Source organism: Triticum aestivum, chromosome 6B (genome assembly GCF_018294505.1).
Source record: "Triticum aestivum cultivar Chinese Spring chromosome 6B, IWGSC CS RefSeq v2.1, whole genome shotgun sequence".
Classification (NCBI taxonomy): domain Eukaryota; kingdom Viridiplantae; phylum Streptophyta; class Magnoliopsida; order Poales; family Poaceae; genus Triticum; species Triticum aestivum.
Genome location: NC_057810.1, coordinates 310,411,460 through 310,437,914, shown reverse-complemented (window position 1 = coordinate 310,437,914; position 26,455 = coordinate 310,411,460).

The following is a 26,455-nucleotide window of genomic DNA, read 5'->3' as shown; positions in this document are numbered from 1 at the left end:
GCATATTGCACAAAGAGCAAAGGCCATAGAACAGCATGGCAGCGATGACTCAGGCAGTTTTTACCCAGGGTTGGGCTGCCACGAGGCGTAAAACCCTACTCCTACATTGGTAGATTGATGAGAGGACCATAGCAGAGAAACGGTGCTCGAGCCCGGCAAGGTTGCCTTGGGACGAGGGAAGCTACGCGTGTACGAGTGTACAAGGGTCCGAATCCTTTCTAATGTTGCCTCGGTCCTCCTTTTATAGGTCAAGGGGTCACCTTCATGGCAAAGTGGTCATTATGCAATGATATGGTAGAAATAGTGCTATCATACCTAACTCTGCAGATAGGACAGGGTGCATTAAATGCATCGCTTAGTGTCACGTCATGGGGGTAGCCCGGCAAGCCTTGTCGCGCTTCTTTAGCTGTCTCCCACCATGTCCTCCTGACATGCCTCAGGACGTGTGTCATGCAGGGTGAATCTTCTCCTCAAATGGCGTCTACGTGCTAGAGGACAGCCACTTAATCACTTGAGGGGTCGACACCGCATTGATAAGTGACCTAAGTCGCTGTGTGGTGGAGCGGTGGCGCCTTGGCGGGGCTGGCGTCCTCAGCGTCCCCGGCAAGCCTTTCGGGGGAGTCTTGAGATTTGTCTTCGGTGCGGCCTCGACCTCACCGGGCTCGCCTACCTGGCAAGGGAGGTTTTTCCTTAGTCATATGTTGCTCCTTTGGCTTGTCTTGGTCTTCATGATCCACCCTTTGATTCCTCAAAGATATATCTCTTCTACTTGGCCTTGTCTTGGATGCTTTAAACATGCCCTCGAGCCTGTGTATCATTCGGGCAACATACACCAGGGTTTGTTGCAATGACAGGGTATGTGTACTTATTCGAGAGAGGCATGGATAGAGGGGCCAATGGGGAGGGGGGTGCGGGGGCTACGAGGGACAGATATCACAAGAAATAAGAGAGGTCTAGACAGAGGGAGAGAGATGAATAGGATGTCACGGCAAGATATGCCCTTGAGTGTGTCCATGCAAGGTGGAGGGGATAGAGGCATGAGGAGAAATAGTTTGTGCGGTGTATGTGTTGGTATGTGTGGGTGTGAGAAGATAACGAGACCTAGGTGTAAAGGTTGTGTCATCGTGTGAGATCCGGTGGGCCGAGATGAGGCCCTTGGGTCGGTTTCGTCCTGCACCACATTGATCGGCCCGTGACGCTTTCAGGGAGACCCACAGAGGACTACTCGTACAAGACAACGCTACCAAAGCCGTGAAGGACTCTGTGTCCACTGACAAAGCCATCTAGGATTTGTAACCCTAGGTCTCTGATATTACCATTCATCTAATCGAACTTTAAGGGCCATCCTACAGAATGCTCTGCTAGAATCTTATTTGTCAATTAGGAAGAGAGGTGGAGACAATGCATGCGAGATAGGACTAAAGATAATATGCGTGCAGGAGAGATGTAGGCATGTCTATGTATAGAGAAAGGTTGATGGGGATCGTGTGTGCGTATGCTTGTGATAGGAAAAGTGCTTGTGATAAAGGTTAGTGTAAAATGTTGTAAATGGTTGCAAGAGGGAGGGAGGGTTATATCGACAGCATGTGTGAGGAGTGTGTGAGCATGTGTGAGAGGCCCCCGATGGATATACACCATGTGTGCATTTGTGTGAGAGAGAAAGTTAGTGCTTGTGTGAGGAGGGGCCTATGGAGAGTGAATCTACACATAAAAGACCGATGTAACACATTGATTAAAAATATAAATTGTGTCCAAATATTAGGATGGGATCATGATATTTGCAGGACGCATAAGGAAAGGTCATTGATCCATCAAACATCTATATTTTATCATATTTGAGCATGTCTATGTTATTATTCCACATAATTGATCCATAGAGTGAGTATTTTGAAGTCCAGACAATGCATCGCTTTAGCAATTTGAATATAAATGTGACTGTAGTTCTTGTTGTGTATGTAAAGCACATTATACATACAAAAGTTACACAATGAACATTGTAAATAGCAAGCTAGGAAATAGAATACATTTGAATTCAACTTAAGGTGGTTTAAAAATTCGACTTCAACATGAAGTCCATTCAATTATTTGAATTCGAGATCATGGCATTTGTAAATCATACCTCAATTACGGGGGCACCAATATTTGCTCTGCTTTTGTACATAATAGCATATATAGTCCTGTATAAAATAGATTCAAATTTATCTCCTCCATTCCAAAATAAGCATAGTTATAGGATTTTCAAGAGTCAAAATTTCAAAATAATCATAGTTATAGGTTTTCAAACATACAAGATCAAGTTTAATGTTGTCTATTTAGGTCAATCCTCAAAGTTCAAGAGTACTCTAAGCGTGAATGCTTCTGTTTCAAAATTTCGAACGAAGCGCCTAAAGAGCCTCTACTCGCCCAAACTACGTGAGACCAATGTTAGGTAGAAGTAAATTACTTCTCTAGCTCCGACCAGTGAAACCTATCGGCCCGACATCCAAAGGTCTAAATCGAGGTAGGTTTGTAAAATCATCTAGATGCCACGCAGCCGCCTCTGAAAAACATTCATACACCGTGGCCGCCTAAACACACGTGTGATCGGCCGAAACCGCTCCCGCCCACTATTTGGGACATCTGGGTTACCGTCCTACCCCTGACTCGTAGTAGGTCCAAAAATTAAGAGGGGGGAATAGTTTGTATTTCCCCAAATTTTAACCAAGCGCGTCCCATCTGTTAAAAAAACAAGCGCATCCCAGACTGAAACATGGTTCCCCCTTAGCGCCCCCCATCGCCCCTAGTCTGATTCCATACTTCGTGGGCACCAAAACTACCTCTCAACCATTCGCGAAACCTTGGCATCCTGTATCTTCCACCCCATCCCACCCATCAACTACCGCCCTCCTCCATCACGCAGGAGACGATACCCCGACGTCGTCCTCCACAACAAACGCAACCGCAACGCCCTCCATGGCTAGTAGTTGAAGCCGAGGTCGAGCTGCCTCCAGGACGCCAACGTGCACCATACCGGAGCCAGTTCAACCACGCCATCATGTGCCTCACTGCTGCCGCTCCAACATCACCACCATCCACCGCACCGGAGTTGTTCCTGCTACGTCATCATTCATTGCCTCGGATCTGCTTCCCCTCTGCCAACTGATGGCTGCCGCAACAAAGTCAACAATTTGTCCATGGGTTCGTCCAATGCTGCACCCTCCTACACAACATTGGTTCCCTCGGTAAAAAGAAGAACATCACTGTGAAATCAGGAGGACATATCACTAGCAACCGGAACTGGTACTCCTCTTCTGTCGGTGGAAATGACACCTATGGGATCACGGGAATCCCTACTATGGTTGCGAGGCACAATGTCATGAGAAGAGCAGGATCAGCAATCAGCACAAGCACACGGCTCGTTTACCCAGGTGCGGTCCGCGAGGATGCGTAATACCCTAGTCTTGCTTTGGTGTGTATATCTGTGTTCTTGGAGTTCTTGAGCTAGCTACGATGGGTGGACTTGTCCCAGGGTCCGAATCCTTCTCCTGGATGCCTTGGGCCTCCATTTACAGTCAAGGGGATCTCCACAGTGGCACACAGGAGGTGGCATCAGTGTATAGTGGCTAAGCTTATCGCTTAGCCATTATGGGACAAGACACATTAAATGTGCCTCTGAGGTGTCCCTCGTTTTACCGCCGCTTTGACCTGCTTCGACACGCGCCCTGGCCAGCGAGGCGGTCAGCGCCATGTAGGCTAGCAAGCCGCTGAGGTGGCGCGGTGGTAGGGCCTTCACAAAGATTTGCATGCCACCACGTAGGCACGCGCTGAGTTGGCCTGTAAGCCCCATGTAGACACGTAAGTGCCTGCCTAGCTGGTGGGTTGGCAGTTCCATGGGAGTGGCGGTGGAACCTTGGCGGGTGTGGGCCTGGCTATGGCCCCAAGGATGTCCTCGGCAAGGGCCTTGCCGGGGCACCGTGGTCGTCCCCGGCAAGGATCTTGTCGGAGTCTCGTGGATGCCCTCAACAATGGTTTTGCTAAGGCTCATCATCTTCTAATACTTATCCAACTCTATGTGCTTCTTGTCTTCACAAAGATCTGCATGCCATCATGGAGGTGCCTCCCGAGCCTTGGTTCCAATGTGGTTGTCAGAAACCTCGGGCTCGAGGGTGGCGCACTCCATTGGGGTCGGGCAAGCTGCCCTGGCAAGGTCCTTGCCGGGGGCCGTGGAAGCCGCCCCGTCAAGGGTCTTGCCAGGGGAACCCACCTCTCCCTCTTGCTCTTTGTGTCTCTGTCTTGGTGTTGCTTTGACTGCCTTGTGGCTTTGATTCCCTGCCCCTGCCCCGCTTAAGTGTGGCCGCAGGCGTCGCTCTGACTGCCCGTGCACAGGTAAAGGGGTACAAAGTAGTGCCCTTACTTCTATACACCGACATCTTCCCTTATTCATGCAAATCTTACGTGTCTACTTGCATGGTATTCATCCCACAGAAGACACTAGTTGACCGCTTCTTCCTGCACCTTCTCCCTGCACCTTCTTCCTGATACTAGATGTTCCTAGTAGCTCTCGACGCACAAGGTTTCTCCTCATATATACTATTTCAGCTTAGCTAGAGGTCCGTCGCCCCCTGGTTTTCAGTTCCTGGTCAAATAATTCCCAATTAAAGGAAGCATTCCTCGGCGTAACAGACACTAGTCTGCCTGATGTAGGGTAGAACACTAGAGGCCGATCTTTCATGATTGGAGCAGATCCCTATGAGGAGCACGAAGAACACGAGGGGGAAAACGAGGGGAACACAATGGGAAACACAAGAGAAACTCTCAAACCAACAAGATCCGGTCACACATATGATAGATCCTCGAAACACATAAGAGATACACGATCCAAATCCAACAAAGGACAATACAAGTGGTAGCTCGTTCATCTCCATGAGGAGGCCTTGAGGGGGGTCTTCCCGTGAGGGGTCTTGAATCTGCTTGGGGGATCTTCTTCAAAGAGGTCGTGGACTCCAATGGACAAGTAACCAAGTAAATGAGCACAACTCTATCTCTAATACGAGCTATCATATTGCTAATCCTAACTAGGAGGAGGCGGTGTCCTATTTATAGTCATAGTGCAAATGGGGGCGAAGTGAAGCGGTAGATGGGCCTCGGGCCCGAAACTGTGCGCAGACAAGGCGGTAGTACTGGACCATCGGGTGGTAGTACCAGTCAGCGGTAGTACCGCTTGTGGGGGTGGTACTGCCGGACTTGTACCGCTCGATCACTGCAGTTTGTCGGGTTGCGCGGTAGTAGGGAATATGTTGGGCGGTAGTACCTCTTGGATGGTATGAGCGGTAGTACCGCTTGGTTTGGGCGGTAGTACCATCCGTTCTGGACTGGGCAGGTTATCTTCATGCTCTTGATGTCCATCTTGCACCGTAGCTTCTCCTAGGTTGGTGTCGGATTTCGGGTTCCGCTAAATGTTGATAGGTTCGAACTCTGGGGTGCCTGCAGAGATCTCAACCAACCCAGCCTGCCTACTCGTTACCCTCTAGGCCTAGTGCGTCGAGCTCAAAGGGACAGAGAGACACAACAGTTTATACTGGTTCGGGCCACCTGTGGTGTAATACTCTACTCCAACGTTTTGGTGGATTGCCTCGAAGGGCTGAGGACGAACTAGTACAGTGGATGAACTGGCCTCAGGAGGTGAGGTGTTCTTGAGCTCAAGAGAGCTGGTGAGGTGGTCGGATCAGAATGGATCTGATCTCTCTTCTATGGTGGTGGCTAAGTCCTATTTATAGTGTCCTTAGTCCTCTTCCCTAATGTTGGCGGGAAGGGATCCCACAAGGCTAGATTTGAAGGGGGACAGGAAGTACATCTTATCCTGACTAAAGTGGACTTTGCCTGCGAAAAGCATTTGGTCGTTACGCTGCGGTGGGCTCGATGTTGACCTCTGCCCTGCTGTCATGGCGGTCTTGGTCTTGTTGCACCAGAATGGAAATCTTTGGCTGATTCCTTGGGACTCCGCGCCTGCTGCTTGCCTCCTTTTCACCAAAGTGGAAACAAGTACTCTGCGCCTGCCTGGCCTTGGTCGTCATGGCTCACGTCAGCTTAGCCTCGTGAGGTGCACCTTGCATAGAACTCTCTGCCCCTCGGGAGCCAGCCTGAGGAGACCGATCCCCTTGGGGGTCTTGGTGTCATCTGCCTCGCGAGGCTTGGCCCCTTGCAAGGGTCTTGAGTTGTCAATGATGAAGCTGGGCCATACCAGGCAGTTGATGGAGCCATGTAGTGGGCCGCAGGCAGGCAAATCTGGGTACCCCCGAATCCAGAACGCTGACAGTAGCCCCGGGCCCAAGGCGGGCTCAGACTTGGCTTCTAGGCGAAGCCAAAGGGCAAGTGCGGAGCGCCGCGGGCCTAACCGCATGTGGCCTTGAGCAACGTGTGGCGACTGATGGGACGTGGGCATCTCCACTTCCCCATGCTGCCTTGAAATCTGCCGAGCCTGGCGGTCGCCCGTTGCTAGAGTAGCTCGCCATTGCAGATTGCCGCGCTTGGCCTTTGTTTCTTATCTTCCCAGGCTTGCGACTCCTTGCGCAGATCTGGTGCCAGTGCCTCTCCCTCTTCCTGGCTTCCACCATGCTGCCGTAGCAGAGGAAGAAGAAAGGGAAGTCACACGCCCCGGCCGGACCCCCAACGACCATGGAGCCAGCCCTCAAGCGGTCGACGGTAATCCACCAGGAAGGGATGCACAAGGTTCGCCCTGCTCTTGCAGCCGATTCCAACGAGTGGAAGGCGACGGTCGTCCGGCCTGTGTCTTGGCTATGGATGACATGGGTGCCATCGAGATTTCCATCAATCTCCATGCTCTCTTCTCAGGTCTGATTCCCCCCTTCTTTCCGTTCTTCAATGCCATAACTTCGCACTACCAGATCCACCTGTTGCACCTGGATCGCCGCTCCATCATCCTCCTCGTCGTCTTTACCTTCCTTTGTGTCAGGACCTCGATCCTAAGTCACACAAATCTAGCATGTAACACATCATATCACTTTGCGCCCTCACGCACGATAATCCCACTGGTGCCACCTTACCTGGCCCGAGACCGTGTGCGCCTTTTGGCTCACGTATATGATAGTGCCGCTAGCATCCATATGACAAATAACCCGGGCTGACATGACTAGTTATGATCCCAAGGTGGAACTAACTTATAGGGACAGGCATACATGACCCAGCAACAAACGTGTCGATCAACAATGTATGAACCCAAGTCATAGCAAGCTACATGGACTTAAAGGAACAACGCGTGACATTTCCCTGAAGGGACAGACACAAGAATGAAGAAGGACACATGCCGGCCAGCCTAAGTGTGCCGGAGAAGTAGCAAGCTAGCATGGCTCAGTGGAAGCACTAGGAGACATTTCCCAGTAAGAGAGGCTACCAAGAATAAACAACTAGGTGGTGAGATCCCACACATACCAAGCATTTAAAAACATACACACAATATGCTTGATATCTGCAAGTACAACATGGCATCACAACATGACTCTACAACTCAAGTGTTTAATCAATAGGCTCTGAGGAGCCAGATATTACAAACATGGGTCCGAAGACCCAGCATTCAGAGCATACAAGCAACGGAAGCATAACATGTCTGAGTACAGGCAACTACAAATGAAAAGGGGCTGAGAAGCCAGACTATCTATAAGATCCCTCTGGGGCACAAGATCGTAGCTGAGGTATCAAGCTAAACATCGAAGTCCGTGCGAAACTACTAGTGAGACTGAAGTCTCTCTACAAAAACATAAATTAAGCAAACGTGAGTACAAATGTACCCAGCAAGACTTACATCAGAACTAACTACATATGCATCAGTATCAACAAAGGGAGTGGTAGTGTTTAACTGCAGCAAGCCAGCTTTGACTCGGTGGCTATCCTGAACTACGACTGCAAGTAACTCTTTTGAGATGGCGCACACGAGTCCACATAATCACCATATCAATACACCACTATGGATCCGCTTCCGTCTCTGTCAGGACCCTGACTCAATGCCACATCGATCTAGCATGTAACACCTCATATCACTTTGCGGCCTCACGCACGGTATCCCCATGGGTGTCGCCTTACCTTTGCCGGGACCGTTTGCGTCTTTTGGCACACGTATATGATAGTGTTGCTAGCATCCATATGATAAGGAGCCCGGGCTGACATGGCTAGTCGTAAACCCAAAGTGGCACAAAACTACAGGGACAGGCATCCATGACCCAACATCGAACGTGTCGGTCATCAGCGAGTGAATCCAGGCTGTAGCACTGGGCTAGCAGGACTCCGGTGAACCGGGCTGTAGCGGGCTAACAGGACTCCGGAATTCATCGCGTGACATTTCCCCGAGGGGACAGACACAGGAACAAAGAAGGACATATGCCAGCCAGCCTAAGTGTTCCGGAGCAGTAGCAAGCTACCATGGCTCAGTGGAACACTTGGAGACATTTCCCGGTAAGAGAGGCTACCAAGGATAAATAACTAGATAGTCAGATCCCACACATACCAAGCATTTCAATAACATACACACAATATGCTCGATATGTGCAAATACAACATGGCATCATAACATGACTCTACAACTCAGGTATTTATTCAATAGGCTCCGAGGAGCGAGATATTACAAACATGGGTATCATGACCCAACAATCAGAGCATACAAGTCAAAGCACAAGCGGAAGCTTAACATGTCTGAGTACAGACATCTACAAATGAAAAAGGCTGAGAAGCCTGACTATCTACCAGACCCTGCCGAGGGCACAAGATCGTAGCTGAGGTAACAAGCTAAACGTCGAAGTCCACGCGGTACTACTAGCAAGACTGAAGTCTCTCTGCAAAAACATAAATTAAGCAACGTGAGTACAAATGTACCCAGCAAGACTTACATCAGATCTAACTACATATGCATCATTATCAACAAAGGGGATGGTGGGGTTTAACTGCAGCAAGCCAGCTTTGACTCGGTGGCTATCCTGAACGACGACTGCAAGTAACTCTTTTGAGGTGGCGCACACGAGTCCACATATTCACAATATCAATACACCACTATGGATCTGCTCCCGTCTCCCTATGAGAATGCCATCCATAGCACTCACGCTTATCTTGCGTATTTTAGAGTATCCACTTTCACTTGTCTATGAAATGTACAGGCAACCCAGAAGTCCTTTTTCGCGGACACGGCTATTCGAATAGATCATATTAACCCTGCAGGGGTGTACTTCTTCACACACGCTCTCACCACTTACCGCCGTTTACATGACATGTACTCAGCAACCTTCAAGCGGAAGCCCAGCGAGGGTGTCGTCCACGACCTGACTAACCACACAAGTCTGTCGTCCAGGTTTATCGCCTATTCGGGTTCCATCCGCAAGGAGATCCGGCCGGGGTGTCGCTCACGGCCCCAAACAATGTGTGCAGGGTTCCCAAGTCCACCATCCGGGTGCCACTTGGTACACCGGGCCACTGTGCCTAGTCTGTCCCAAGCCCACCTGTACCGGGTGCCGCTTGGTAGACTACTAACACTACCTACAAACACCAGAAACTAGTTGCAACTCCTGGACAGAGATCAAGTTGCTTAATAAGCCGAGAGGGGCCGAGTTACCGGAACCCAATGTGTGGTAGTAGCTGTTCATGGATCACAAACACAGAACTCGGTTCCTGAGGACGGCTGCAATGAGACAACCCACCATGTACTCCTACATGGCCTCTCACCGCTACCTTTACCAAATCGTGTTCACACACTTAGCTCTCAACAGTAGGACATGTTCACCACATTCCAACTCATCCCCGATGAATCAGACCTGACACAACTCTAAGCAATAGCAGGCATGACAAACAAGCATGAATGAGTAGGCACATCAGGGCTCAAACAACTCCTACTCATGCTAGTGGGTTTCATCTATTTACTGTGGCAATGACAGGTCATGGAAAGGATAAAGGGGTTCAGCTACCGCAGCAAGTAACAGATGAATTGGTGTTGCCCTAATGCATTAAAAGAGAGCAGGAGCGAGAGAGTGGGATTGTATCGGAATGAACAAGGGGGTTTTGCTTGCCTGGCACTTCTGAAGATAATATAGTTCTTCATCGGTGTCATCAAACTCATTGCCGGAACGTCGTCTACTGAGAGGGGACGAATACCGGCAAACAAGGAAGAACACAATCAATGCAATGCAACAATATGATGCATGATCATGACATGGCAATATGCTGTGTTTTGAGCTAATGCAACTAGCAGCAAGTTAAATAGAGTTGGTTTGAACCCTAGGTTCAAATCCAAACTCCATATGTGATTATTCAAATGCCATTCATATGATTTGTCCTAAACAGCAGCTATAAGTTCTTCTAACATGCATGGAAATGATACAAATGGATAGATTGGATGTTTCTGATCATTTTTCATATATAAATTATCTCATTTGGAGTTACGGTTGAATTTCTACGATTTTTAGAAGTTTAGGCAAATTTCTGGAATTTTCTGAATTAAAATAAATCCAAAAAATAGCTTATTGCGTCAGGGTGATGTCAGCAAGTCAAAGGCGCCAGCCCAGGTCAAACCTGACAGCTGGGACCCACGGGTCAGTGTAACAGGGCTGGTTTGGGTGGATGACATGTGGGACCAGTCAACGGCCACGTCAGCAAAGTCAATGCTGACGTGTGGGTCCCAGTGGGTTATGAACTAATCTAAACAGAAAATTAAATTAAACTAATCAGGCACAGGGCCCACATGGCAGTGGCACTAGGGTTGGTTTAGCTGGGTCATTAGTGGCTATTGACATGCCACATCACCGGCCACCGGAGTTCGGCCGCCGGCGACCCGAAACGCGGCGGATGCTCACCGGAGTGGCGCTACGAGTGGTTTTGGGCCAAGCCAAGGGCACCAGAGGGTTGCCCTTGCTCGCGCGCATCCAGAGGAGGCACGCGGGAGGCGATGGGTGGCCGGAGCTCGCCGGAGTGGAGTCCGCGGCGGCTGCCGGAGCTCGGGTTTGGGCGGAGCGAGGCTACGGAGCGCTAGGGGGCTGGCTGAGGGGCTATGCAGACTCTTGGGGCAGCTAGGAGCTCGCTAGGCTCGTCGGACTGGGCGCAGCAGCACGTCAGTGCCATGCCCGGCATCCATTGCGGACGGCAGCGCTCGGTACGGTGGCTAGCACGGCTACAGCGCGGGAAACCAACGGGGAGAGAGGGGAAACGTAGGAGAGCTCACGGAGGGGCTAGCGGAGGAGACGACGAAGTCGGGGAAGCTCTGGACGCGCCGAATCGGCAAAGTCGATCTCCGGGCACCGGAGGTGAAGACGACGATGCTCCGGTCGGCTGGGGCCTCTGCTGGTCGCGTGCGTCGAGTGTGTTGATCCACGGGGTCATGGCAGAGCTCAGGGATGCGGAGAGGGAGCGAGGGGGTGGCTGGTGGCCGTGGAAACGGCGAGCGGCGGTGATGGCTCCGCTCGGGCGCATGCGGGGAGAGAGCAGAGGAGGGGAGAGCATTCGGGAGAGAGTGAGAGGGGGCCAGGGGGCTGCGTGGCATCACCTGGTGCATCAAGGAGGAGCCAGGAAGGCTGGGAGGGAGGAGGTGGAGGCCTCGGGCGCGCTGGCGTCGACACGCCTCTACCTACTGGCAGAGGTTGAAGACGGTGGGGAGTTGGGCTAGGCCTCAGCCACAGTGCTGGGCCAGATGGGCCGGCCAGGTAAGTGGCCCAGGTAGGTGTCTTCTCTCTCTTTGTTTTATTTTCTGTTTTCTATTTTCTATCTTTGTTTCTGGATTTAGTAAAAATACTAAACCTTATCTAAAAATCCTGAAATAAATTGTGGGAAATGTTGAAATGGTTTTCAACAGCCCTCAACCTTTATCAGAATTATTTGGGCAAATAAAATATTTATAACATTTAAATGCCCAAATTCAAATACTTTATGATTTAATTCAAAAATCCAAAGTGGCCTAGAAAAATGTGCACCATTTTTGACAGGGGTTCTAGACCAATTCAAAAATGATGAACTTTTCCAAAGACATTTTGGGTTCATTGAAAATGATTTTTTTTAACCTAGTTGATTTCATTAGCTGCTAGGGTTTATCAGCCCCCATTTCAGGTTTAAAAGAAATTTAAACATGATGCAACACATGACTAGCTAGCCCAGAGCATACCAGAACCAGGGATGTGACAGTCTCCCTACAAGAACGCCATCCATAGCACTCACGCTTATCTTGAGCATTTAAGAGTATCCACTTTCACTTGTCTATGAACTATATAAGCAACCTAATAGTCCTTTACCGCGGACGCGACTATTCGAATAGATCACGTTAACCCTGTAGGGATGTACTTCTTCACACACGCTCTCGCCACATACCGCCTTGTACACGTCATGTATCTCAACAACCTTCAAGCGGAAGCCTGGCGAGGGTGTCGGCCACGACCTGCCTAACCATCCAAGTCTCTAGTCCAGGTTTATCGCCTATTTGGGTTCCATCCGCAAGGAGATCCGGCCGGGGTGTCGCTCACAACCCAAACAATGTGAGCAGGGTTCCCATGCCAACCATCTGGGTGCCACTTGGTATACTATGCCACTGCACCTAGTCTGTCCCAAGCCCATCTATATCGGGTGCCACTTGGTAGACTACTAGCACTACCTACAAACACCAGAAACTAGTTGCAACTCCTGGACAAAGATCGAGTTGATTAATTAGCCGGGAGAGCTTGGATTGCCCGGAGCCCAATGTGTGGTAGTAATTGTCTTGGATCACAGACACAGAACTCAGTTCCTAAGGACGGTTTCAATGAGACAACCCACCATGTACTCCTACATGGCCTCTCACCGCTACCTTTACCAAATCGTTTTCACACACTTAGCTCACACACAGTAGAACATGTTCACAACTTTCCAATCATCCCCGATGAATCAGACCTAACTCAACTCTAAGCAGTAGTAGGCATGACAACAAGCATGAATGAGTAGGAACAACAAGTCTCAAACAACTCCTACTCATACTAGTGGGTTTCATGTATTTACTGTGGCAAGAATAGGTCATGCAAAGGAAAGGGGTTCAACTACCGCAACATGTAACAGTTGAATCATTGTTGTCCTAATGCAGTAACGGAGAGCAAGAGCAAGATAGTCGGATTGTATTGGAATGAACAAGGGGGTTTTGCTTTCCTGGCACTTCTGAAGATAGTATAGTTCTTCGTCGGTGTCATCAAACTCATCGTCGAGACAACGTCTACTGAGAGGGGACAAACACTGGCAAAGGAACCGACACAACATTCAATTTAATGCAATGCACAAGAAAATGAATGATATGACATATTAACGTACTGACTTGACCTAGTGAAGTAGTTAGACATATTCATTGAAGTGGAATTCAAACATATAGCAAATTCCGACTCCAAAACTAATTACCATTTATTTCATAATCATGAATTGTCCTATTCAGTGAGGATTACTTGTCCAAACATGCACGAAAATGGCATAAACAAATTAATTGAGTTTTTCTGATAATTTTTCATATATAAATTATTTCAATCGGAATTATGGTTGATTTATTATGATTTTTTCAAGTTTAAATCATTTTCTGGATTTTCTTGGTTATTTAGAAGTAAATCAAATCTAAAAAATGACTTATTGCGTTAGCATGATGTCACTATGACATCAGCAAGTCAACAGGGTTGACCAGGGTCAAACCTAACGATTCGGTCCCACATGTCATAAGCTCATAGTTAATTAGTGGTTAATCCCATGTTGACCGGGATTTGACCTACCGCGGGGCTCGCTCGTTAGTGTCTGTTAGGGGGGGTTAGAAGTGATTAGCGCCTAAAGATGCCTCCATGTCAGCGTCGCCGGAGTTCAATGCCGGCAAACTGTAACCGCGGTGGAGGGTTGCCAGAGCGGTGCTACGGGTGGGGTTGGGTCAAGCCAAGGGCACCAGAGGGTTTCCCTTGCTCATGCGAATCCAGCGGAGGCACCAGGGAGGGCGCGGGGTGGCCGGAGGTCACCGGAACGAGCTCGCGGCGGTGGCCGGAGCTCGAGCTCCGTCGTGCGCAAGGTTGTGGTGCACAGGCTTAGCCTCCTGGAGGGCTCCAGGAGCACGCTAATGCGCCAAGCACCTATGAGCAGGAGCTGCAGCGGGGCATGTGACATGGCAGGCGGCGGTGGAGCTCGACCGTGTTGGACACGACAGCTAGAGAACAAAATCGACGAAGGTAGAAGAGGGGAATCGACCGGAGGCTCACAAGGGTCACGTCGAGAAGGTCAACAAGCTCGGGGGAGCGATTACGGTGGCGAATCGACGGAGAAGATCCTCGGCGGTCGGTGGTGGAGAAGGCGACGGTGGAGGCGATGGAGGCTATCCTGGCTCGCTTCCTTTGGTGATGAGGTGCTACAGGGGTTGGTGGAGCTCGAGGCATGACGATGGAGCACAGGGAGCTCGTCAGCTACGTGGTTTATGGCGGCAGAGTCACTCGGGTAGCAGCGGGGAAGAGAGCAGAGGGAATGAGGGGAGACAAGGGAGAGGGGAGAGGATAAGGGGGGTCAGGGGGTGTGGCGTCCAAAGGAACATCGGGGAGACGGCAGGAAGCAGGAAGCGGCCGGGGCGCCTGGCCGCGTGCGCGGGGCACACGCCTGGCGTCCTTCTATCCAAAGGAGGAGGAGGACTAGCACTGTTGGCCAGTGGGCCGCACAGTGCTGGGCCAGCTGAGGCGCCAGATGGGTTGCAGGTAAACGCCAGGTGAGTTTCTGTTCTATTTTATTTCTGTTTTTGTTTTCTTTTATTAATCTTTTTCCACTCTTGTGAATTCAAACAAATTCAGACAATGCCAAAAAATACTCTGAATAATTTTATGTTGAAAAAGGGACTTTTCCAAATGCACATAAAATGTTTCATTATATGAATATAATTCAAATTAAAATAGCTATTGATTTAAGTTCAAAGTCCCAAAATTAAATCTTTAAAAATGTTCAATATTTTTGGTTTGGACCAAAACCCTTGCCAAAATTATTCAACATCAATGAAGGGATTTTTGGAGCAATGAATGGGATTTTAGGGTTCGTGCCCTTTATTAAAATTTCTGAGGCTTTGATTATTCCTCAATTCAAATTTCTGAAATTAAGATGATGCATGATGCTCACTTGTGCAACTAGTTACAAACAAACTGTAGGGCTGTGACAACTCACCCCCACTAAACAAGAATCTCGTCCCGAGATTCAAGACGTGAGGTAAGAAGACAGAGGGGACACAAAATGATCACAAACTTCATGATCCAGATGCCCTTCTCGAGGATGCTGATTCATTGCCTCATCTTGGTCTTGCCGTCTTTGCCTTTGAGAACTTCACCCAACACGTCAATGAGAAGAAAAGGAAACTCTACAGGATTCGATCTTCTCGAAGATGGAGTGAGATGTTAAAACATCTCTCGATCTGAGATTCAAACACATACATCGAGAGGTGGAAGGTAACATATGACAAGTGTTCAATTTGGTAGGCAACAATTCCATACCTACGAGGGTGGTGAACGGTGTCAATGCAGCGATGAGTTGATTGCCCTTCAACTCAAACAGGGCACCTTGGAGAAGGTGACTTATATTCTATACCTTAAATGGCAAAAAGAATTACTTTTGATGTAAAGATGATTGGAATTTGCTATACCAGCTTAAGGCAATCACAATAGATTGTTTTAAAGAGTTCGAAGAAATGGCATACTCAGATCAGAAAGGAAACTATGGTTATAGAACAACGCGGCAAACGGAAGGCACATTCCAATTGATACCGAGGATATAACTTAGTGATTGAGTGTGCTCTCAGGAAGTTGAGCATTTCCATACTCATCAAGGTCTTACCAACATTCGTCCTGAGGATCTTGGCAACACATCTTACTACCATGATGAATAGTGATGGACAATGCAGATGCATAGGAAGACAACACTTTCTCATATTTCACCTTAGCGAGGCCAAGGGAACAAAATCTGGATAATCGATCGAGAGACTTTTAACACTCCGCTTCTAATGTTCTCCTTGATGTTCTACATACCAAAGTCGTCCTTAAAGCATTAATGTGGCCATCAAGTATAAGTCGGACTTTGGGAGCACAAACATCCATAAAGAGATACTTTTAGAATAAGTCATAGAAAAATCCTCAAGGGGAAGTGACCCAAATTGCTTTATCAAGAAACTAAAATAATAGTTCTCCCGGCTAGGTGCGTCCACTTTACCGGAACCTACATCATAGTTCTTGGGAGAAGTACCAACCATCACACCTGCTTGAGAATCAGGTCTAGTTAGTAAACAGGATATTTCAGATAACATGTCTGGAAAAGAAAGTTTGCAACACAAACTGACGAGATGAAGTTGTGAGATTCTTGGGAAATGAACTACGATATCAAGCTCCAAAACATGAGCTGGTTCTGCTACGCACATGTGAGCACGCTGTCCCAGACGAGCATGACCACATAGTAGTCTTATAGTAAAACACTACCCGAGTTCAGGTGGGGAACCATCATCGAGGATATCGAAGTCCTTGCATAAGTCTAGCTCTTAAGAAGGAACTTCTTCTACTTGAACAAATCAATCAGTGGCTTGGTGTGCTAGAGACACATATAGAATGAAGGTTGCAAGTCTCCAAACGACATAATACTTCGCATGTATGCATGACCGATTTGGGATGATTCCAAAGGAAGCTACATTGACATTCTTGAATCCACAGCGGCAACTTGCATCAAATGAACATGAATTAGAGGAAGTCACTTCTTTCATCCAAACATATGCTTCATGAACGGGTATGAAGATAATGGTTATAAAGTTTCCAACACTAGCTTAGACGTTCAACATGAATCATGGACAAGATGACAATGTTGTCAGTGGGCTCAACAACAATTCATTCAGGTTTCCAAGAAGACGGAATTCCACGATTATGTGAACACGGTGATAGCATCAGTCAGACCCAACGATGTAATGGTGTCTGCTCGAGGGATCAACCACAAGTAAGACAACATTATGAACATCATTGGTCCCGATTTGATTTGAGAATAACCCATACTCAGATCAAGGATTGGATAATATAATAGCACTGTCAATTGATCACGAGGATCAACAGATGAAGATATCATGTTTATTCAACACACACACACACACACACACACACACACACACAAGATATCCCTTAAAATGAACTAAATCGGACAAGCTTTTATCTTCCAGCTCTCCAAGTTGTTGTTTAGCTTAACCAACTAGCTCAGGGGTATCCAACACAGATTCTTGGAGAAGTGGGTGGTTACAAGGAACCAACTTGATCATGAGCTCAACATAACAGTCAAGGAACAACCTGGTAATACTTCTCAGAAGATATTCCGAGCATCACGAACCACTGTTATGTTACTGAGCTCGGGAGCAATCTTGCTTTTCAGGGAAAGACGATATGATCAAATAAGCAAGGATTGGCACTATCCTAACTCATTGATCGACAAGTGCGCCAGAAATAAGGGCTAGGTAGCACGGTCAACCTTAGGGTAACGATTAAGAATGAGGTTATTGTACATTTAATTACCAAGCAACGGAGTTGCTAGGAGTATATATTTCACACATCACGATTCACTTGTCGGTGTTCCGGTTACAATAACATGGGGACCAAGGAATGAATAACGATGGCGAGAAGTATCACTATATTAAGAGTTCATAGGATAGTGTGCAATTCTCATGATATTCTTAACATGAAGATGGTAATACACCAAGATACAACAAAACAAAAGCTAGATCGGCATTTTTATCTGGGGAATATAACTCCTTTGACCCAATCCTAGATATGGATGAGATACTGGGGTTTGTTTCTCCTAGACATTCCATAATAGAGTGGTCTGATGGACCACTAGAATAATGGCATCGATGAACGAATGCACGCATACTCTTGACTATCAATTGGCAGATGGAGGTCAGAAAACAACTAAAAAGGGACAACTCAAGAGGACATATCACTTTATGAGTTGTGGGAGCATAGATTAGCGTGTCGAATGAGTTCAACATACTTCTTCCGGATAACCCATGCACAAAAGTAGGACTGGCAGAGTCACAATATAGAACGGAGAACTCATCAAGAGCACTTTTGTTGTGATCTTTCGGTACAAAGAGCTTTTGCTGTAAACGGTTCATAGCATTTGGAGGAAGGAAATACCACGGACCTCGAGCACTAACGCAAAGGTTGCTAATATCCTAAAGGAACTAGCAAACACTATCAGCATGAAGTAAGTAGGGTGAATCTTGGGTTCAAAACCCAGGGATAGAATGCCTACTAACTAAATGGCATCATGGGATGCTTTCGAGAATGATGGCCAGAATCATCACACTGGGAACACAAAACATGGCTAGATTACTATGTGATTCGCTAATACACCTAGGGTAATAATAATTACTCCAACATATATACCGAGGCAATGAAGTACCTCAACACACTAGCTAGTGTGGTTTATCTGGCCAAAGGAACATCGGAAACAGGAAGAAGGGATTTGCAAATGCATCAGACTATTTAGAAACCTGGGATGACTCGGACAGCATAACGACTATAACTGCTCAAAAGATTTGAGACACCTTGCAAAGTGGTGGCATAACTACTCGATCATCATAAAATCAAGGTTCTGAGGCCAGCTATGAACACACAAAAATAGTAGGAGCTGAACTGAGACTTGAATCCATCATTCCTATAAGTCTATGGATTAGTAACACGTGATCCTGATAGAAAGAAGGGAAAGCCTAATTCCTTAACCCTGTAGGAAAGACAAGATGACTCGGATCAGAAGGCATAAGGTAAAGGAGTAAAAAGAGCCTTACGTTGCCATCCACAATCAATTCCCTTATATAACTAAAGAATTTCTAGACTCAACTTCGACCAGTTTGGCTTGGTAATCCTACAGGAAGTCAGGCTCTGATACCAAAGTTGTCTGGACCTTGATCGTAAGTCACACCGATCTAGCATGTAACACATCATATCACTTTGCGGCCTCATGCACGGTATTGCCACGGGTGCCACCTTACCTGGCCCGGGACCGTTTCCCCTTTTGGCTCACGTATCTGATAGTGCCACTAGCATCCATATGACAAAGAACCTGGGCCGACATGACTAGTCGTGAACCCAAGGTAGCGCTAACTTATAGGGACAAGCATACATGACCCAGCAACGAACGTGTCAATCAACAACGTATGAACCAAAGTCGTAGAAATCTACAGGGACTTAAAGGAACAATGCATGACATTTCTTCGAAGGGACAGACACAGGAAAGAAGAAGGACACATGCCGTCCAGCTTAAGTGTTCCGGAGCAGTAGCAAGCTACCATGGCTCAGTGGAAGCACTAGGATACATTTCCCAGTAAGAGAGGCTACCAAGAATAAATAACTAGGTTGTCAGATCCCACACATACCAAGCATTTCAAAACATACACACAATGCGCTCGATATGTGCAAGTACAACATCGCATCACAACATGACCCTACAAGTCAAGTATTCAATCAATAGGCTCTGAGGAGCGAGATATTACAAACATGGGTCTGTAGACCCAGCATTCAGAGCATACAAGCAACAGAAGCATAACATGTCTGAATACAGACAACTACAAATGAAAAGGGGATGAGAAGCCTGACTATCTACAAATGAAAAGGGCCACAAGATTGTAGCTGAGGTATCAAGCTAAACATCGAAGCCATGCGGAACTACTAGTGAGACTAAAGTCTCTCTGCAAAATATAAAGCAAACGTGAGTACAAATGTACCCAGCAAGACTTACATCAGAACTAACTACATATGCATCAGTATCAACAAAGGGAGTGGTGGAGTATAAGTGCAGCAAGCCAACTTTTACTCTATGGCTATCCTGAACTACGACTGCAAGTAACTCTTTTGAGGTGGCGCACACGAGTCCACATTACCAGCATATCAATACACCACTATGGATCCGCTTCCGTCTCCCTACGAGAATGCCATCCATAGCACTCACACTTATCTTGCGTATTTTAGAGTATCCACTTTCACTTTTCTATGAACTGTATAAGCAACCCAATAGTCCTTTACCACGGACGCGGCTATTCGAATAGATCATGTTAACCCTGCATGGGTGTACTTCTTCACACATGCTCTCACCACTTACTGCCATGTACATGTCATGTGTCTCGGCAACCTTCAAGCGGAAACCTGGCGAGGGTGTCGGCCACGACCTGACTAACCACACAAGTCTCTAGTCCAGGTTTCTCCACTATTCGGGTTCCATCCACAAGGAGATCCCACCGGGGTGTCGCTCACAACCCCAAGCCCACCATCCTACTGCCAGTTGGTACACTGTGCCACTACACCTAGTCTGTCCGAATCCAACCTATACCGGGTGCCACTTGGTAGACTACTAGCACTACCTACAAACACCAGAAACTAGTTGCAACTCCTGCACAGAGATCGAGTTGATTAATAAGTCAGGAGAGCTTGGAGTGCCCGAAGCCAAATGTGTGCTCGTAACTTTCTTGGATCACAGACATAGAACTCAGTTCCTAAGGACCATTTCAATGAGACAACCCACCATGTACTCCTACATGGTCTCTCACCGCTACCTTTACCAAATCATGTTCACATACTTAGCTCACACACAGTAGAACATGTTCACAACTTTCCAATTCATCCCCGATGAATCAGACCAGACTCAACTCTAAGCAGTAGCAATCATGACAACAAGCACGAATGAGTAGGCACAACAAGGCTCAAACAATTCCTACTCATACTAGTGGGTTTCATCTATTTACTGTGGCAATCACAGGTCATGCAAAGGAAAGGGGTTCAACTAACGCATCATGTAACACTTGAATCGTTGTTGTCCTAATGCAGTAACAGAGAGCAAGAGCGAGAGAGTGGGATTTTATCGGAATGAACAAGGGGGTTTTGCTTTCCTGGCACTTCTGAAGATTGTATAGTTCTTCATCGGTGTCATCGAACTCATCGTTGGAACAACATCTACTGAGAGGGGACAAACACCGGCAAAGGAACAGAAACAACTTTCAATTCAATGCAATGCACAAGAAAATGAATGATATGACATATTAAGGTACTCAATTGACCTAGTGAAGTCTTTAGTCATATTCATTGAAGTGGAATTCAAACATATAACAAATTTCGACTACAAAACTAATTACCATTTATTTCATAATCATGAATTGTCCTATTCAGTGAGGATAACTTGTTTAAACATGCATGAAAATGGCATAAATAGATACCTTGAATTTTTCTGATAATTTTTCTTATATAAATTATTTCAATCAGAGTTATGATTGATTTATTATGAATTTTTGAAGCTTAAATCATTTTTTGGTTTTTCCTGGTTATTTAGAAGTAAATCAAATCCAGAAAATGACTTATTGCGTCAGCATGAAGTAACTATGACGTCAGCAAGTCAACAGGGTTGACCAGTGTCAAACCTGATGACTCGGTCCCACATGTCATAAGTTCATAGTTAATTAGTGGTTAATCCCGCGTTGACCAGGATTTGACCCACCGCAGGGCCCGCTCTATAGTGTCTGTTGGGGGGGGGGGGGTTAGTGGTGATTAGCGCCTATAGATGGCTCCACGTTAGCGTCGCCAGAGTTCAACGCCGGCAAACTGTAACCATGGCGGAGGGTTGCTGGAGCGGCGCTACATGTGGGGTTGGGTCAAGCCAAGGGCACCCGGGGGTTTCCCTTGGTCGCCCGCATCCAAAAGAGGCATGCGGGAGGGCGCGGGGTGGCCGGAGCTCGCTAGAACGAGCTCGCAGCGGTGGCCGGAGCTCGGGCTCGGTCGTGCGCGAGGTTGTGGTGCACAGGAGAGCAGCTAGGTGGCGGGTTAGCCTCCTGGAGGCTCCAGCAGCATGCTGACGCGCTCAGCAGCGATGAGCAGGAGCTGCAGCGGGGCATGTGACATGGCAGGCAGCGGTGGAGCTCAGCTGCGGTGGAAACGGTGGCTAGAGAACGAAACCGACGCGGGGAGAAGAGGGGAATCGACCAGTGGCTCACAGGGGTCATGTCGAGATGGTCGGCGAGCTCGGGGGGGGGGGGCGACGAGGTGGTGAATCGATGGTAAAGATCCTCGGTGGCCGGTGGTGGATAAGGCGATGGTGGAGGCAATGGAGGCCGCCCGGGCTCGCTTCCATCGGTGGAGAGGTGCTACAGGGGTTGGTGGAGCTTGGGGCACGACGATGGAGCGCGGGGAGCTCGTCGGCTGCGTGGTTTACGCCGGCGGAGTCGCACGGGTAGCAGCAGGGAAGAGAGCGGAGGGGAGGAGGGGTGACCAGGGAGAGGGGAGAGGATGAGGGGGTCGGGGGTTGCGTGGTGTCCAAAGCGACATTAGGGAGGCGGCGGGAAGCAGGAGGTGGCCGAGGCGCGTGGCCGCGCGCGCGGGGCACACGAACGGCGTCCTTCTGTCCCAAGGAGGAGGACGACTAGCACTGTGGGCCAATGGGCGGCACAGTGTTGGGCCAGCTGATGCGCCAGATGGGCTGCAGGTAAATGCCAGGTGAGTTTCTATTCTGTTTTGTTTTTGTTTTTGTTTTTTATTAATCTTTTTCCACTGTTGTGAATTCAAACAAATTCAGACAATGCCAAAAGATCCTCTGAATTATTTTATGTTGCAAAAGGGACTTTTCCAAATGCACATAAAATGTTTCAGAAATATGTGAAATTATATTCTAATTATATTAATATAATTCAAATTCAAATAGCTATTGATTTAAGTTCAAAGTCCCAAAATTAAATCCTTAAAAATGTTCAATATTTTTGGTTTGGACCAAAACCCTTGCCAAAATTATTAAACATCAATGAAGGGATTTTCGACCAATGAATGATATTTTTAGGGTTCTTGTCCTTTATTAAAATACCTGAGGCTTCGATTATTTCTCAATTCAAATTTCTTGAAATTAACATGATGCATGATGCTCACTTGTGCAACTAGTTACAAACAAACTCTAGGGCTGTGAAACTTTTTAAGGCCATGGTAGGCATTGCTCCTTCCGTGGCCCTGTTTCGCCATTTCTTCTTGCTTCGACTGGTCGATGCCCGCCAATGTTCGGTGTGCGCGACCTTTGAAGCCATGGCCGCGATTGCCGGCTCGGGGATTGACTTCGAGCTTTCGCCTGCCACAAAGGGGTTTTAGAAGCAGTGGCTGGTTATCGATGCTAGTATGCACAGCCCCCTGTTTCTGACCCCCCGAGTGCCGGCCGTGCCCTGCTCCGGCTAGGGGCATGTGAAGCTCGCCAACCGTCGTCTTGCTTGAGTCTGGAAGAGGTTGGCCAGGCTGCAGAAGCTAGAGGTGACAGTGCCAATGGTGGTGAAGGAATTCGTCTGGCGGCGCGTTGCCCCGCTCCAGCGCCATTCTCACCCGATGTGGGACCTTGCCGACGCCGAGGACTCCATGAGGCTCCAGAAGCAGTCGCTGTCCTTCGAGACCCTGAGCAAGGTACTTGAGCCTCTGACGGGCAAATCCAAATCCGCCGATCTTCCAGGAAATGGTTACCTCCTCTACCAATGCTCGAACAAGGTGGCCTTCGTGGATCAGATGCCCCTATTCAATGAGTGGGGGTTACGCCTGGAGGGCCTTGAGGGGCCTCGCGAGAATCCCATCCTCGTGGCTCCCCTGGTGCTCGACCCTGCAGCATGCGCCAGTGTGGAAGCAGGGAGGCGCATGCCACCAGCTGCTGCTGAAGGGACCTACGGAGATCTAGCACCACTGGGGGCTCAGACGCCAAGACTCCTGAGACCCAGAAGAGGGCCACTGCAGGGTCAGTGTAACCCGCTGCTTCGGAGGCAGGGGCTCCTGAGGTTCGGGGCAATGGTTCCGAGGTGGCTACCGATGGCCGGGCGCCCCCTGGTGGCTTCGAGGCTGCCTTCCAGGGAACCCTATAAAGTGCTTCTTCTCCGGAGGTGTCAGGACCCCGACTCAATGCCACATCGATCTAGCATGTAACACCTCATATCACTTTGCGGCCTCACGCACGGTATTCCACGGGTGTCACCTTACCTTAGCCCGGGACCGTTTGCGCCTTTTGGCACACGTATATGACGGTGTCGCTAGCATCCATATGATAAGGAGCCCGGGCTGACATGGCTAGTCGTAAACCCAAAGTGGCACAGACTTATAGGGACAGGCATCCATGACCCAGCATCCGAACGTGTCGGTCATCAGCGAGTGAATCCAGGCTGTAGCACTGGGCTAACAGGACAATGGTGAACCGGGCTGTAGCAGGCTAACAGGACTCCGGTATTCATCGCGTGACATTTCCCCGAAGGGACAGACACAGGAACGAAGAAGGACACATGCCGGCCAGCCTAAGTGTTCCGGAGCAGTAGCAAGCTACCATGGCTCGGTGAAACACTAGGAGACATTTCCCCGTAAGAGAGGCTACTAAAGATAAACAACTAGATGGTCAGATCCCACACATACCAAGCATTTCAATAGCATACACACAATATGCTCGATATGTGCAAATACAACATGGCATCACAACATGACTCTACGACTCAAGTAATTTATTCAATAGGCTCCGAGGAGCGAGATATTACAAACAGGGGTCTCATGACCCAACATTCAGAGCATACAAATCAAAGCACAAACGGAAGCTATCATGTCTGAGTACAGACGTCTATAAATGAAAAAGGCTGAAAGCCTGACTATCTACCAGATCCTGCCGAGGCACAAGATCGTAGCTGAGGTAACAAGCTAAACGTCGAAGTCCACGTGGAACTACTAGTGAGACTGAAGTCTCTCTGCAAAACATAAAATAGGCAAACGTGAGTACAAATGTACCCAGCAAGACTTACATCAGAACTAACTACATATGCATCATTATCAACAAAGGGATGGTGGGGTTTAACTGCAGCAAGCCAGCTTTGACTCGGTGGCTATCCTAAACTACGACTGCAAGCGACTCTTTTGAGGTGGCGCACACGAGTCCACATATTCACCATATCAATACACCACTATCGATCCGCTCCCGTCTCCCTACGAGAACGCCATCCATAGCACTCACGCTTATCTTGCGCATTTTAAAGTATCCACTTTCACTTGTCTATGAACTGATATAAGCAATCCAGAAGTCCTTTTCCGCGGACACGGCTATTCGAATAGATGATGTTAACCCTGCAGGGGTGTACTTCTTCATACATGTTTCCACCACTTAGCGTCTGCACACGACATGTGCTCGGCAGACTTCAAGCGAAAGCCGACGTGGGTGTAGACCACGACCTACCTAAACACTCAAGTCTCTAGTCCAGGTTTATCGCCTATTCGGGTTCCATCCATGAGGAGATCCGGCCGGAGTTTCGCTCACAGCCCCAAACGATGTGAACAGGGTTCCCGAGATACCAAACGGGCATCCGGTACACCGTGCCACGTACCTACCGCATCACAGCCCACCCCTACGGTCAGCGCTGTCCAGGGCCTCCAGTAAGCTACAAACACCAGAAACTACTTGCAACTCCTGGACAGAGGACGAGGGTGAATAAGAAGTCGAGCGGGGTCATATTTCAGGGCCCAATGTATGGTAGTAGCTGAATCATGGATCACAAACACAGAACTCAGTTCCTAAGGACGGCTTCAATGAGACAACCCACCATGTACTCCTACATGGCCTCTCACCGACACCTTTTACCAAATCGTGTTCACACACTTAGCTCACACATGGTAGGACATGTTCACACACCTCTGATTCATCCCCGATGAATCAGACCTGACCCAACTCTAAGCAGTAGCAGGCATGACAAACAAACATGAATGAGTAGGCACAACAGGGCTCAAACAACTCCTACTCATGCTAGTGGGTTTCATCTATTTACTGTGGCAATGACAGGTCATGCAAAGGATAAAGGGGTTCAGCTACCGCAGCAAGTAACAGATGAATCGATGTTGTCCTAATGCAGTAAAAAGGAGCAGGAGCGAGAGAGTAGGATTGTATCGGAATGAACAAGGGGGTTTTGCTTGCCTGGCACTTCTGAAGATAACATTGAGTCTTTATCAGTGTCAACGATCACATCATCGGTATCACGTCTATCGAGAGGGGACAAATACCGGCAACACAGAAGGGAACACAATCAATGCAATGCACAATATAATGCATGATCATGACATGGCAAAATGAATGTGTTATGAGCTAATGCAACTAGCAATAGATTAAATTAAGTTGGTTTGAATACAAGATTCAAATTCAAACTCCATATGTGATTATTTAAATGCCCTTTAATTGATTTGTGCTAAACAGCATCTATAAGTTGTTCTAACATGCATGGAAATGGTACAGATGGATTCCTTGAATTTTTCTGATAATTTTTCATATATAAATTATTTAATTTGGAGTTACGGTTAATTTTCTATGATTTATTGAAGTTTTAGCTATTTTCTGGAATTTCCTGATTATTTTTAAATCCAGAAAATACTTATTGCGTCAGCATGACATCATCATGACGTCAGCAGGGTCAACTGGGCTGGCTCGGGTCAAACCTGACGTG